Source organism: Bombina bombina, chromosome 4 (genome assembly GCF_027579735.1).
Source record: "Bombina bombina isolate aBomBom1 chromosome 4, aBomBom1.pri, whole genome shotgun sequence".
Taxonomy (NCBI): Eukaryota; Metazoa; Chordata; class Amphibia; order Anura; family Bombinatoridae; genus Bombina; species Bombina bombina.
This window is the reverse complement of record NC_069502.1, coordinates 681,816,741-681,830,423: the sequence shown is the minus strand read 5'-3', so window position 1 is coordinate 681,830,423 and position 13,683 is coordinate 681,816,741. Positions and strand designations below refer to the sequence as shown.

Below are 13,683 nucleotides of genomic sequence, written 5' to 3'. Positions count from 1 at the left end.
ACATGATTATATTGTATGTCTCTCCTTCACACCCAGAAATCTGCTTAGTGAGATAAACAGCTTATTTCTTACATATCTCACCAGACCAGAAAGCTTTAGAGAATATGCTGTATATGTGTGAAGGGAAAGAAAATTAGGAGGAATCTACTCTTTAAAAATAAAAACACACAGAGGTACAATAAGCACAATAATATGTGTGAGACGAGAGAGAATAAAAAAGGAACTAACATTAATGAAAAATGCAGACAGGGGGATAACTAGCTATAGCAATATTATGTGAGATAAAAAAAATAATAGAAAGCGCAGAGCTACACAGTAGGTCTGGGACAGGAGGGCTTAGGAGATCTGATTAGAAGGGGAGGGAAAAACTAAAAACCACCCACAAAATGGCTGCTGCAGCTCAGGAGTAAGAGAGAGTTGCTGCTGTAGTGAAATCAAAGAACAGCCAGAGACAAGAGGTGAGCGGTTCAGCTTGCAGGGGAAGTAAAGAGCAAACAAAGGAGAGGGAAGCAATGACAGCACAAGGGCTGTGACAGGCAAGGACTGTCTATAGCAGCTATAGTTGCATAGCTGTGAACAGGGAAGGAAGAGTGGTTAAGGGGGAAAAATAATAAGATAATGTTAATGATTTTCACAAAGGAAAAGAAAAAGGTTTGGGATAAGAAAAAAATAAAAGTACTGATAGCAATTATAATATATTGCCAAAATGTGAATGTCAATGTACTTGTCCTGCACATAGCAGCCAGCAACAAGAATTAGAAAGTGGAAGTGTAGGTCGGGCTCTGCTTGGAGACAGGTTATAGATAGTATGAGTTGAGCTCTCTCATTGGTCTATTTCCTCAGCAATAGTGCTCCCTTATTGGTTCTCCTTTTTATTAATGCTGTATGTAGCATACATAACTGTTTAAAGTGTTGCCTGTCAAATGCTGCAGCTGCACTAGAGTGCTAAAAAAGATACGAGTCTATGTACCTGTCATAAAAACACCTGATAATGACATCATCAGTGTGTGCCAGGTCACCATAGTAACCCTATAGCATACATTAAGGACAAAATACTATAGTACAAGTTAAAAAAAAATTTCAAATGTGCCATGTTGCATTGACAAATGTTCTTAGTCATATTAGCCTATCTATCACATACATTATTAATATACATCATTGTTTACAACTATGAATGTATATGTTACTATATATTTTCAAACAGCAACCAAAATTGTGTTTCAAAATGCATTAAAACTGCATATATCAGCCAAACATACCTTACTAATATCTCTGCAGCTTCTAAGTTGGTTTTGCCAATGCCACATGCTGTAGTTGCAGTTACAGCTAAATCATTTCCTCACAAACAAGTCACTGACATGATGTGAAACCCAATATTTTATATATTTTATATATATTTTTATAGATACAGCATACAATTTAAACAACTTCCCAATTTACTTCTATAATCTAATTTGTTCTCTTGGTATTCTTTGTTGAAAAGAATGCCTAGGTAGGCTGAGGTCTCCATAACAGCTGCCTCGTTATTGGCTCACCCATGTGCATAGTTGTTCAACAAAGGATACCAAGAGAATGAAGCAAATTGCATAATAGAAGTAAATTGTAAAGTTGTTTAAAATGTATATTCTCTGTCTGAATCATGAAAGAAAAATGAACGATTTCATGTTATAACGAAATATATTATTACTCCAGCCCAAATTTAAGGTGGTATAATTAAAGGGACAGTCTAAATGTCTGTATATCATATCCCCAATATGAAAACACTATATGTTTCCCACATTTCAAGACCTAAATAAAAATAAAGTTATGATTCTTATAAAAAATGTATTTACATGTGCATGGACTCTCCCTGGTTGTGTTGTCATATAAATAAAAGGGTTATTGTGTACTAAAAATAGTAGATACATTTTTAAATTAATATAAATAAATAAAAAAATTACAGAAAAATATAGGCACCCAATCATAGATCCCTGCTGACTCCAAACTTAGTTAAAGGTAAATAGCCATTAACAAGGAAGATTTTAACATAAGATATGGAACAAAATTATTGCTCTAAATAACATTGTTACTTTCATACGTTAATTATTAAACCCTGGTAAAAGACAGTACCTCTGCAAAATACCTATTACGTATTATTAAAGGGACACTGAACCCATATTTTTTCTTTCGGGATTCAGATAGAGCATGCAATTTTAAGCAACTTTCTAATTTACTCCTATTATCAAGTTTTCTTCGTTCTCTTGCTATCTTTATTTGAAAAAGAAGGCATCTATGTTTTTTTTTTGGTTTAGAACTCTGGACAGCACTTTTGTATTGGTGGATGAATGTATCCAACAATCAGCAAGGACAACCCAGGTTGTTCACCAAAAATGGGCCGGCATCTAAACTTGCATTTCAAATAAAGATACCAAGAGAATAAAGAAAATTTTATAATAGGAGATTTTGCTTAAAATTTCATGCTCTATTTGAATCACAAAATATTTTTTGGGGGTTTAGTGTCCCTTTAAGGACATTGGTTTGTTATTATTAAGAATAACATTATTTTATAAAAGTAGCCAACCTGAGAGGTGTGCCTTTAGAAAGAAGCAACTGGGCCTCCATTACATATGCAGCGTCGCCCGCAAAAGCCGGCGACGCCGGTTTTGGTATCCTATATACAGCGCCGCATATAAATGCGGCACGTATATTTCACCTGTCGCCCGCAATTTTTACTCCCATAAGCTAACATGGGACCGCATCGTAAATCGATATCCAATATCCAGCGCAAGGACTTACGTGGCAAAAATGGAGAAATCTTACTCCATTTTTACCTCGCCATAAAAGGCAGCCGTAGCAAGCCTTGCGCTGAGTATGGGAGCACCGTAACTCCCTAAAATGCCTTCAAAAATCAACTAACACCTAACGCATGCGCAATGTCTCTCTACCTGTCAACCGCAATCCCCCACTGCAATAACTAATAAAGTGTATTAACCCCTATATCCACCATCAAACCCACACCGCAAGTAATAACTAAATTATTAACCCCTAAATCCGTCAACCCCAACATCGCAAACTACCTCTTAAAACTATTAACCCTTAATCCGCCATAGCCCACAACGCAATAAACTATTCAAGTATTAACCCCTAAACCGCCATAGCCCACATAGCCTATTAAATGTATTAACCCCTAATCTGCCGGCGCCAACATCGCCGCCGCCACTATAATAAAGTTATTAACCCCTAAACCTAAGTCTAACCCTATCACCCCCTAACTTAAATATTATTTAAATAAATCTAAATAAATTTACTATTATTAACTCAATTATTCCTATTTGAAACTAAATAATTACCTATAAAATAAACCCTAAGATAGCTACAATATAATTAATAATTACATTGTAGCTATTTAAGGATTTATTTTTATTTTACAGGCAACTTTGTATTTATTTTAACTAGGTAGAATAGTTATTAAATAGTTATTAACTATTTAATAGCTACCTAGTTAAAATAAAGACAAATTTACCTGTAAAATAAATCCTAACCTAAGTTATAATTACACCTAACACTACACTATCATTAAATAAATTAAATTTAATTAACTACAATTACCTAAAATGAAATACAATTAAATAAAATAAACTAAAGTACAAAAAAAAACAAACACTAAATTACAGAAAATAAAAAGAAATTACAAGGTTTAAACTAATTACACCTAATCTAAGCCCCCTAATAAAATAAGAAAGCCCTCCAAAATAATAAAATTCCCTACCCTATACTAAATTACAAGTAGCCCTTAAAAGGGCTTTTTGCGGGGCATTGCCCCAAAGTAATCAGCTCTTTTACTTGTAAAAAAAAAAATACAATACCCCCCAACATTAAAACCCACCACCGACACACCCAACCCTACTCTAAAACCCACCCAAACCCCCCTTAAATAAAACCTAACACTAACCCCTTGAAGATCACCCTACCTTGAGACGTCTTCACCCAGCCGGGCCAAAGTCCTCCAAGAAGCCGTGCACAAGTGGTCATCCATACGGCAGAAGTCTTCATCCGATCGGGGCAGAAGAGGTCCTCGAGACGGCAGAAGTCTTCATCCAGGCGGCATCTTCTATCTTCATCCTTCCGGAGCGGAGCTGGTCCATCTTGAAGACATCCGACGCAGAGCATCCTCTTCTTCCAACGGCCGACGACTGAAAGAAGGTTCCTTTAAGTGACGTCATCCAAGATGGCGTCCCTTGAATTCCGATTGGCTTATAGAATCTATCAGCCAATCGGAATTAAAGGATTACCTTCTGTTATAATTTTTAAGCTAAACAACTAACATATTAAAGTTAATAAACATTAATTAAAACCTACTGACCTATATTTTCTCCAAAACAAAGTTTCATAACGTTCTAAAAGTTATATCTTTTATTCGCTGATGATGTCACGTTATTCTGCCCACTATTTTCAGCACTGAGTGTTCAAAATACTTAAACCAATAACTTTGTGTTTAAAGCGCCATTTTGAAACCTAGGTATTGTAAACGGATTGGTACAGAGCAAAGGATACCCACGGAGTGGGTTTGGAAAACAATTAAATTTGCAGCCAAGATTTCTGATATACGGTAGAGATATGTTAATGAAATGCTATTGATAAAAAGCGTATTTGGGGTAGTTAGTTAGTAACAGGCATAGAAAATATTTACTTACAGTGGCCCTTTAAGGTAGGAAAAATCCTATTGGCTGATGCAATCAGCCAATAAAATTGACCTCACATTCTATTGGCTGTTCCAATTAGCCAATAGAATGCAAGCTCAATTCTATTGGCTGATTGCATCAGCCAATAGTATTTTTCCTACCTTAATTCCGATTGGCTGATAGATTCTATCAGCCAATCGGAATTCAAGGGACGTCATCTTGAATGACGTCACTTAAAGGAACCTTCATTCAGTCGTTGGCCGTTGGAAGAAGAGGATGCTCCGCGTCAGATGTCTTCAAGATGGACCCGCTCCGGAAGGATGAAGATAGATGATGCCGCCTGGATAAAGACTTCTGCCGTCTGGAGGACCTCTTCTGCCCGGCTTCTTGGAGGACTTTGGCCCGGCTGGGTGACGACGTCTCAAGGTAGGGTGATCTTCTTCAAGGGGTTAGTGTTAGGTTTTATTAAGGGGGGATTGGGTGGGTTTTAAAGTAGGGTTGGGTGCGTGGGTGGTGGGTTTTAATTTTGGGGGGGTATTGTATTTTTTTTTACAGGTAAAAGAGCTGAATACTTTGGGGCAAGGCCCCACAAAAAGCCCTTTTAAGGGCTATTTGTAATTTAGTATAGGGTAGGGAATTTTATTATTTTGGGGGGCTTTTTTATTAGGGGTCTTAGATTAGGTGTAATTAGTTTAAACTTCTTGTGATTTTTTTTTTTATTTTCTGTAATTTAGTGGGGATTTTTTTGTACTTTATTTTATTTAATTGTATTTAATTTTAGGTAATTGTAGTTAATTAATTTAATTTATTTAATGATAGTGTAGTGTTAGGTGTAATTGTAACTTAGGTTAGGATTTATTTTACAGGTAAATTTGTCTTTATTTTAACTAGGTAGCTATTAAATAGTTAATAACTATTTAATAACTATTCTACCTAGTTAAAATAAATACTTAGTTGCCTGTAAAATTAAAATAAATCCTAAAATCGCTACAATGTAATTATTAATTATATTGTAGCTATCTTAGGGTTTATTTTATAGGTAAGTATTTAGTTTTAAATAGGAATAATTGAGTTAATAATAGTAAACTTATTTAAATAATATTTACGTTAGGGGGGTGTTAGGGTTAGACTTAGTTTTAGGCGTTAATAACTTTATTATAGTGTTGGAGGCGGCAGATTAGGGGTTAATACATTTAATAGGCTACGTGGGCTATGGCGGTTTAGGGGTTTATACTTGAATTGGTTAATGGCGTTGTGGTCTATGGCGGTTTAGGGGTTAATAATTTAGTTATTACTTGCGGTGTGGGTTTGATGGCTGATATAGGGGTTAATAGTTTAAATAGGCATATTGCGTTGTGGGGGGTTGTCGGTCTAGGGGTTAATACATTTATTATTGGTAGTGAAAGGGGGGATTGCGTATATAGGGGTATACTTGTCTGGCTTATTTTTGGGAGGCATGTTAGACTTTTACAGGAGATTTAAAATTTTCTTTACTTTTCTTAGGCGCCGGCAGTTTCTAAAGTGCCGTAAGTCACTGGCAACTCCAGAAATTTGAATTTACGATTATTTCTGGACATCGCTAGTTTATCCGACTTCCGCCACTTAGGAAATGCCGGCGCCATATATTTAATACCCCAATGTGCGAGGTGAAATTACGTCCGGCGCAGGTTTCCACTGCGCCGTATATGTGATCGTGCCCCTGGATTTCAAACCTGTCCTCAGGCCAGATCTTGAGGATATCTGAACTGGAGCACAGGTGAAATAATCAGCTGATTAGTAATCATGGTTATTAACCTGCTCTCATCCAAGGTAATCCTGAAAACCTGGCCTGTTAGAGAGGCTGGAGGACAGTTTAAAAAACAGTGGTATATACATATCATGCTACTACCCACCCAAAAAAGGAAAGAAGCAAGTAATTGGTATAAATGTCATAGTTTTTAAAGGGACATGAAAGTAAAAATTAAACTTTTCTGGTTCAGACATAGCATTTATCTTTGTATCTGTAAATAAACAAGCGCTATCCAGGGTGCTGTACCTAAAATGGGCCGGCACCTAAGCTTTACATTACTGCTTTTTAACCACTTAACCGTCGGTCGTTAAGCCCTTAACCCTGTACAACGCTGCTGTCCTGGGCCTCTCTCTGCCGCAATCTCGCTAGTTTGGGGCAGTGCAGAAATAGACGGGCAGGGGTATCGATTTTTTTTTTTAATTGCATTATTTGCAGCAAACTGGGTACTGGCAAGATGTACCTAAGATGGCAGCAAATTGGTAGAGGGGGGAGGGTTAGAGAGCTGTTTGGGGGGGATCAGGGAGGTTGGTGGGTAAGGGGGGGATCCTACACTGCAGAATTTTTTATATATATATATATATATATATATATATATATATATATATATATATAATTTTTTTTTTTTTTTTTTTTAAAAAAAGCCTTTTTATTTACATACTGGCAGACTTTCTGCCAGATCTTAAGGTGGGGGTTACAATTGGGGGGTGGGGGAGGGAAGAGAGCTGTTTGAGAGGGATCGGGTGTGGGATGTGTCAGGTGGGAGGGTAATCTATACACTAAAGATAAAATTAACCCTACAAGCTACCTAATTAACCCCTTCACTGCTGGGCATAATACAGGTGTGGTGCACAGCTGCTTCTAATTACCAAAAAGCAATGCCAAAGCCATATATGCCTGCTATTTCTGAACAAAGGGGATCCCAGAGAAGCATTTACAACCATTTGTGCCATGATTGCACAAGCTGTTTGTAAATAATTTCAGTGAGAAATCTAAAGTTTGTGAAAAAGTTAACAATTTTTTTATTTGATTGCATTTGGTGGTGAAATGGTGGAATGAAATATACCAAAATGGGCCTAGATCAATACTTTGGGTTGGCTACTGAAAAATAATACATAGTTTTGATAAGTGTATGAATATATATATATATATATATATATATATATATATATATATATATATATATATATATATATATATATATATATATATATATATATATATATATATATATATATATATATATATATATATATATATATATATAAAGGCTTTATTTCCGTTTAACTGTAGTAATGGCAAAAATGCTAAAAATGCTTTGGTCTTTTGGGGAAGTTTTTGTCTGAAATGCCCGGTCCTTAAGGGGTTAAATAAAGATAGTAAGAGAATGAAGAACAATTGATAATAGAGCATGCCATTTTAAGCAACTTTCTAATTTACTCCTATCTGAATCATCATACAAGAAAAAAAATGGGTTTAGTGTTCCTTTAACTTCTTTTTGTATACCAAGAGAATGAATTAAATTTGATAATAGAAGTAAATTGAAAAGTCGCACACTCTATCTGAATTATAAAAGTTTAATTTTCGCTTTCATGTTCCTGTAACCCCTTTGCTTCTAAGCCTTTTTTGCAATAGAATTGCATACTCAACAAGTGTATAGTAATGAGATTAGCACTTAGGCTGAATTTTAAATGAGCAGTAGATATTTTTTTTATAACAAATTCTGAAATTTTTTAAAATGTATTTCAATTTGCCTTCCCCCTGTATCATGTTACAGCCTTAAGCCAATCACAGACTTATATATGTATACACTGTGAACTCTTGCACATGCTCATTAGGAACTGGTACCTCAGAATGTGTGTGTGTGTGTATATATATATATATATATTTCATAATGAAATTAAATTAGCAAGTCTCTTAAACCTGCATGTTCTACCTAAATCATGAAAGTTTAAAGTGATGGTAAACTTTACATGTTTTAAAATTATGTCTGGAATCTAAGCAATATTTTAAATGGACTTTAATTGATTACTTCTAATGAAGATGCCCTGTAACTTATTTTTTTTTTGTGATCTAATGTTTTGAACTGTTCTCCAATTGGTGCTCTAGTTACAAAAAAGTGCCGTATGGCTAGAGCGCCAATTGGAGAACAGTTTAAACCATTAGCAAACAAAAGTAAAAGGGTTTTGAAGTGAGTGGCCAGAGCGCAGAGTATTAGAATTGCACAGCTAGATTAAAAAGTAACAGCGCATCTTCATCAGAAATAATCCATTAAAGTTTATCTAAAATATTGCTTAGATTCCAGACCTGATTTTAAAACATGTAAAGTTTACCATCACTTTAATTTTGACTTTAGTGTCCCTTTAAATTTTAACGCTATGGTAAATCATATTTCGATAGGTAACCCTCACAAATTGTATACTTTTTTTTTAGCACGTCCAGAAGATTCTCCTTACTTATTTGTCATTACGGACAGCCACATTTGAAAGAGGGGTCCATACAGGATTTGGGGTTTTTAATATAAACTAAAGGACCCCTTTGTGACAGTGTAAATCATATTTTGGTGAGTATACATTTTTTGTTTTCAGCAGATCCAGAATATTCACTTTGCTAAACTGTCGTTATGGATAGCCAAATTTGAAAGAGGGGCCCATACAGACTTTTGGGAGTTGTAATATAAATTAAATAATCAAGAAAAAGTGGAAATTTATTTAGAGAAATGATCTGTGACTTATTTTTTTTGGGGAAAATTGACTTACCTCCCAGAAAGCTTTATAAATTAAGTTCTTTAACCAAAAAGCGAGGGCAACAGCTATTGGTTTTTTACCCTAAAGTGGACTTGAGAAATAAAAGAATAACCTAGTAGATTGACTTGTAAATAGAACTTACATAAGAATTATATTTGGGTTACGGCACAAAGAGAAAATATAATCTTTTGATTAATATTTTTGGTAGCTAACTGTATTGAGTGCAAACGAATGCCTTATCTTGATGAAAATAAGAAAAGGTACCTGAAAAAAAAGAGCTGAAAACTCAAACTCTTTAAAGGGACAGTAAAGTCATAAGTAGACATTCATGATTTAGACAGAACATACAACTTTCCAATTTACCTCTGTTATTTAATTTGCTTGCTTCTCTTGTTTTCCTTTTCTTTTTTTTCCTTTTCTGAAAGATTTATCTAGGTAAGCTCAGGAGCAGCAAAGAACATAGGTTCTAGCTGCTGATTGGTGGCTGCATATATATACCAATTGTCATTGGCTCACCCATATGTTCAGTTAGAAACCAGTAGTGTATTGCTGTTCCTTCAACAAATGATACCAAGAGACAAATTTGATAATAAAAGTAAACTGGAAAGTTGTTTAAAATTGTATGTTCTACCTAAATCATGAAAGAAATATTTTGGGTTTCATGTCCCTTTAAGTGGCAGAAATCCCTAAAAGAAACAATACAAAAAAAACCCCATAAAAATAAATAACGTTGTAAAACTCTTAAAACTAAATTAAGGTTCCAAGGAGGAGAAATTTGATTACAAAAAAAAAAAACAGATCTGATTCTGACAAGTGACTAAATAAAGACCTAAATGTCTGGAAATGTATTCATACTTTTGAGATACAAAAGAGCTTGACAATAAACCTTTATCGGTTCGGAATTCTAAAAAGGTGCCAACGATAGTCATTTTTGTAACACCAAGAAAGGAAAAACTTTCCAAACCCTTATAAGAAATTTGCTTAGAAACAAACTTTCTTGCCCAGCTACAACTACAGAATCTGAAAAACCTCTGCATTGTAGGATTAAGTAATAAATATCCAAGCCATAAAATTTGAGAGCTTTTAAGCTTTGATAAAAAGAAGCAGAGTCCAAGGCGTAGAACTGAACAACTAAATTAGATCTGCACTATTTCTAGAGTCACATGCAGTCTTGGCCCCGGCTGGTCTGGGTGAAGACTACATGTGACTCTAGAAATAGTGCAGCTTTTTGAGAGTGCTATAGCACCATAGCTGAGCAGTGTTTCAGGGTCATGTGATGTGTCCCTGGTCTGGGAGTACTGTACCACTTTCCTTGTTGTGCTTGTGCTTAAGGGTGATTACAAAAGTCTGTGAACCCTGACTAGTTCCCAGTTTGTTTGAATATGAGCTTGCACCTGTGTGTGAGTCTGCATTTGTGTGGCTGTATTAGGGTCCCAGGTTTTGGAAGAGACCTTGACGTGGTACCTGGGCTTGTCCCATTTGGCCAAATGCGGTAACTGACTCTTCCATTTTCTTTTAAACTTAGCTGAGAGCTTGTGAGCGAGTGCTAGACTTTATTTTTGTGTGAGATATATATTTATATATATGTGTGTGTGCAGATGTATTTATATATGTGTGTGTGTATATATATATATATATATGTATATATTTACATAGATATATATATATATATATATATATATATATATACAGTGTGTGTGTATGTGTGTGTATATATATATATATATATATATATATATATATATATATATATATATATACATGGAAGGGGACGGCACTCAGACTGGGTACGCATCCCATGACTCTGCAACATGCCCAGCCCTGGGTGCTATAGCACACTCGGGAAGCTGTGTTGTCTCCAGAGTCACAGGCAGTTAACCCCAGACAAGCCTGGGTGCAAGGCCTATAGGGAAAATTACAAAATAATTTAATACAACACACGCAGAGAAAGTCTAGCACTCGCTTACAAGCTCTCAGCTAAGATTAAAAGCAAAACTGGAAGAGTTAATTACCGCATCTGGCCAAATGGGACAAGCCCAGGTACCACGTCAAGGGCATTTGTATGGGCATTGCCCTTAAAAGGGCAATCGGCTATTTTCCAGCCCATTAAATCACTAATCTTAAAAATAACCCCCCCCCCCATAGGTACTCGCCGTAACTGAAGTTCGTCAGAGAAGGTCTTCTTCCAGGCGGCTCCATCATCTTCTGAGAGTGCAGTCCCCTTCCGTGTTTTGTATATATCTAGGGTAATTACATAAGTCCCTGACTTGTTCCCAGTTTGTTTGATTGAGAGCTTGCATTTGTATGGCTGTATTAGGGACCCAGGTTTTGGAAGAGACCTTGACGTGGTACTTGGACTTGTCCCATTTGGCCAGATGCGGTAACTAACTCTTCCAGTTTTGCTTTTAATCTTAGCTGACTTTCTCTGTGTGTATATGTATGTATGTGTATATATATATATATATATATATATATATATATATATATATGTGTGTGTGGGAAATGTGCATTGGAGCCCTTTGCAGTCAAATTCCTGAAAAAAGCATTTTTATTCATTATTCATTATGGTTTTACTTATGTATTTTATGTAAATATTTCACATTCCAATGTTCTTCACATTGGGGAATACGTATTTAAAAAAAAAAAAAAAAAAAAAAAAAAATATATATATATATATATATATATATATATACAGAATCAGATGGTAAAGCACTCTCAATTGTAATCCGGGGTGCACAGCAAAAGTACAAACAATCCCAAAGAGAAGCAGGCACTCTCCGTTTAAGTTCTCAAAAAGATGATTTACTACGTGACGTTTCGGGGTTTCACCCCCGTCCTCAGACTTACAACAACAGTGAACAAAAGCAAAGACATACTTATACCCCCCAGCACCAATTATGTATGCAATAAACAGATACATTCACCTAAATTCCATCATGATCCGGCTCACAGCGGATGACACAATTGAAGCGCCGGGTGTGCACCGCTGTGAGCCGGATGATGATGGAGTTTAGGTGAATGTATCTGTTTATTGCATTATTGGTTTATTGAATACATAATTGGTGCTGGGGGGTATAAGTATGTCTTGGCTTTTGTTCACTGTATATATATATATATATGGCAAGGACTTGTGATTCAAGCGCATCTGATCAATTCCTTATAATCACCTAAAGATGCCAGGTGACGCTACACCACAGCAAATGTAAAAGCTGTGGATAATATAATACACTAATCTAAAAATACAATAATATACGATGACATTATATTTATAATAAGTATGTGATAAATATTAGTAGAAACAAAATATGAGCTAAAATAAAGCACATATAACAAGCAGTGTGTAGGACTAATACATTTTAAGAATTGAAAATAATAAAAAATAGAAGTCAATATAATCTAGGAGAAAAAGCACATATGAATATTAACAACAGAAAATGAACAGAACTGAAAATGAGTCTGCGTCTGTAGAAAATACTATATGGGTATTTGATGAAAAAGACAAATTAAAGTCTGTAATCCGAAGAGTTAATATCACTATTGGAATGCCTCAGGAGATCAAACAGTCTGTAAATTCAAATGTGCAGGTTTTTCTTTATCCGTGTCTGGTTAAAGATGGGTACTCACCAGATTTCACCTCAATCTGATGAGGTAAGTATCTCGCCAACAAGTGTACTCATCCGGTTTGCCTGTACAGTCTGGTCAGGAATAGATTATCCTTTCCTCCGTCTCTCCCAAGATGATGAATAGGTGCTGTGCAATGCTCCGGTATAAATTTAAGCATGGAACAAAAAGGAACACTAATTGTGTAATACAGTTTTTTTTTATTGACGAACATACACACATATACGATTCCTTTGTAATTATGCTTGCTAGACAAAACCTCAACAAATGAGGTATGTGACAGATGAGACTGTGCAAATTCACATAGAAGATAAATCGAGTTTGCATTATATTTCAAGCTTAAAACTACCAGGACCGGGTAGCCCGTGTAAAACCGCCTTACGCGTTTCGAAGTGTGTCTCAGAGGGAGTACTTCTTCATCAGAGGCCTAATAAGGGAAAACGCCGGTCCTGTACGTTATTTAAAAAGAGTTAAAAAGTGGGCGTGTGGTCCTGGTAGTTAATGATTGGCTAATACAAAGGTGTGAGCTTTTTATTGTGGTCCAATGGCAGGCTTACCGCCTTACAAGCACGGCACGAGTAAACTTTAAAGTGACGATTATCTTGTATACATTTGTCTCTACACCTGTCTAGGGGGACGCAAAGAGAGGAGGGGCTATATTAAATACCAAAATATATGCCGCAAAATAAACTCTATTGTAGCCGCATTAAAGAATAAAAGGTTTAAGTAGCATAAAACTAAACTTTTTTTTTTTTTGTCTTAGAAAGTTTCAAATGCGGTTAAAATTCAAGGAGTGTATTTTGTAGATACATTATTCTATTGGAGGTGACTTATTATATAGAGTATTAAAGCAATAGATTATACATTA

At 35.5% G+C, this 13,683-nt stretch overlaps 1 protein-coding gene across 2 annotated transcripts in view; it reads left to right on the top strand.

Moving 5' to 3' along the window:
- The first annotated feature begins 362 nt into the window (after positions 1-362).
- Positions 363-13,683, top strand: part of FAM120B (family with sequence similarity 120B) — a 434,786-nt gene continuing 421,465 nt past the window's right edge. The window contains exons 1-2 of one of the 2 annotated variants that reach the window (XM_053710825.1): positions 363-458; positions 8,881-9,010. The gene's annotated coding sequence lies outside the window, so the exon portion shown is untranslated. The remainder of the gene's footprint in view (positions 459-8,880; positions 9,011-13,683) is intronic. The other variant, XM_053710826.1, reaches the window with a different exon arrangement.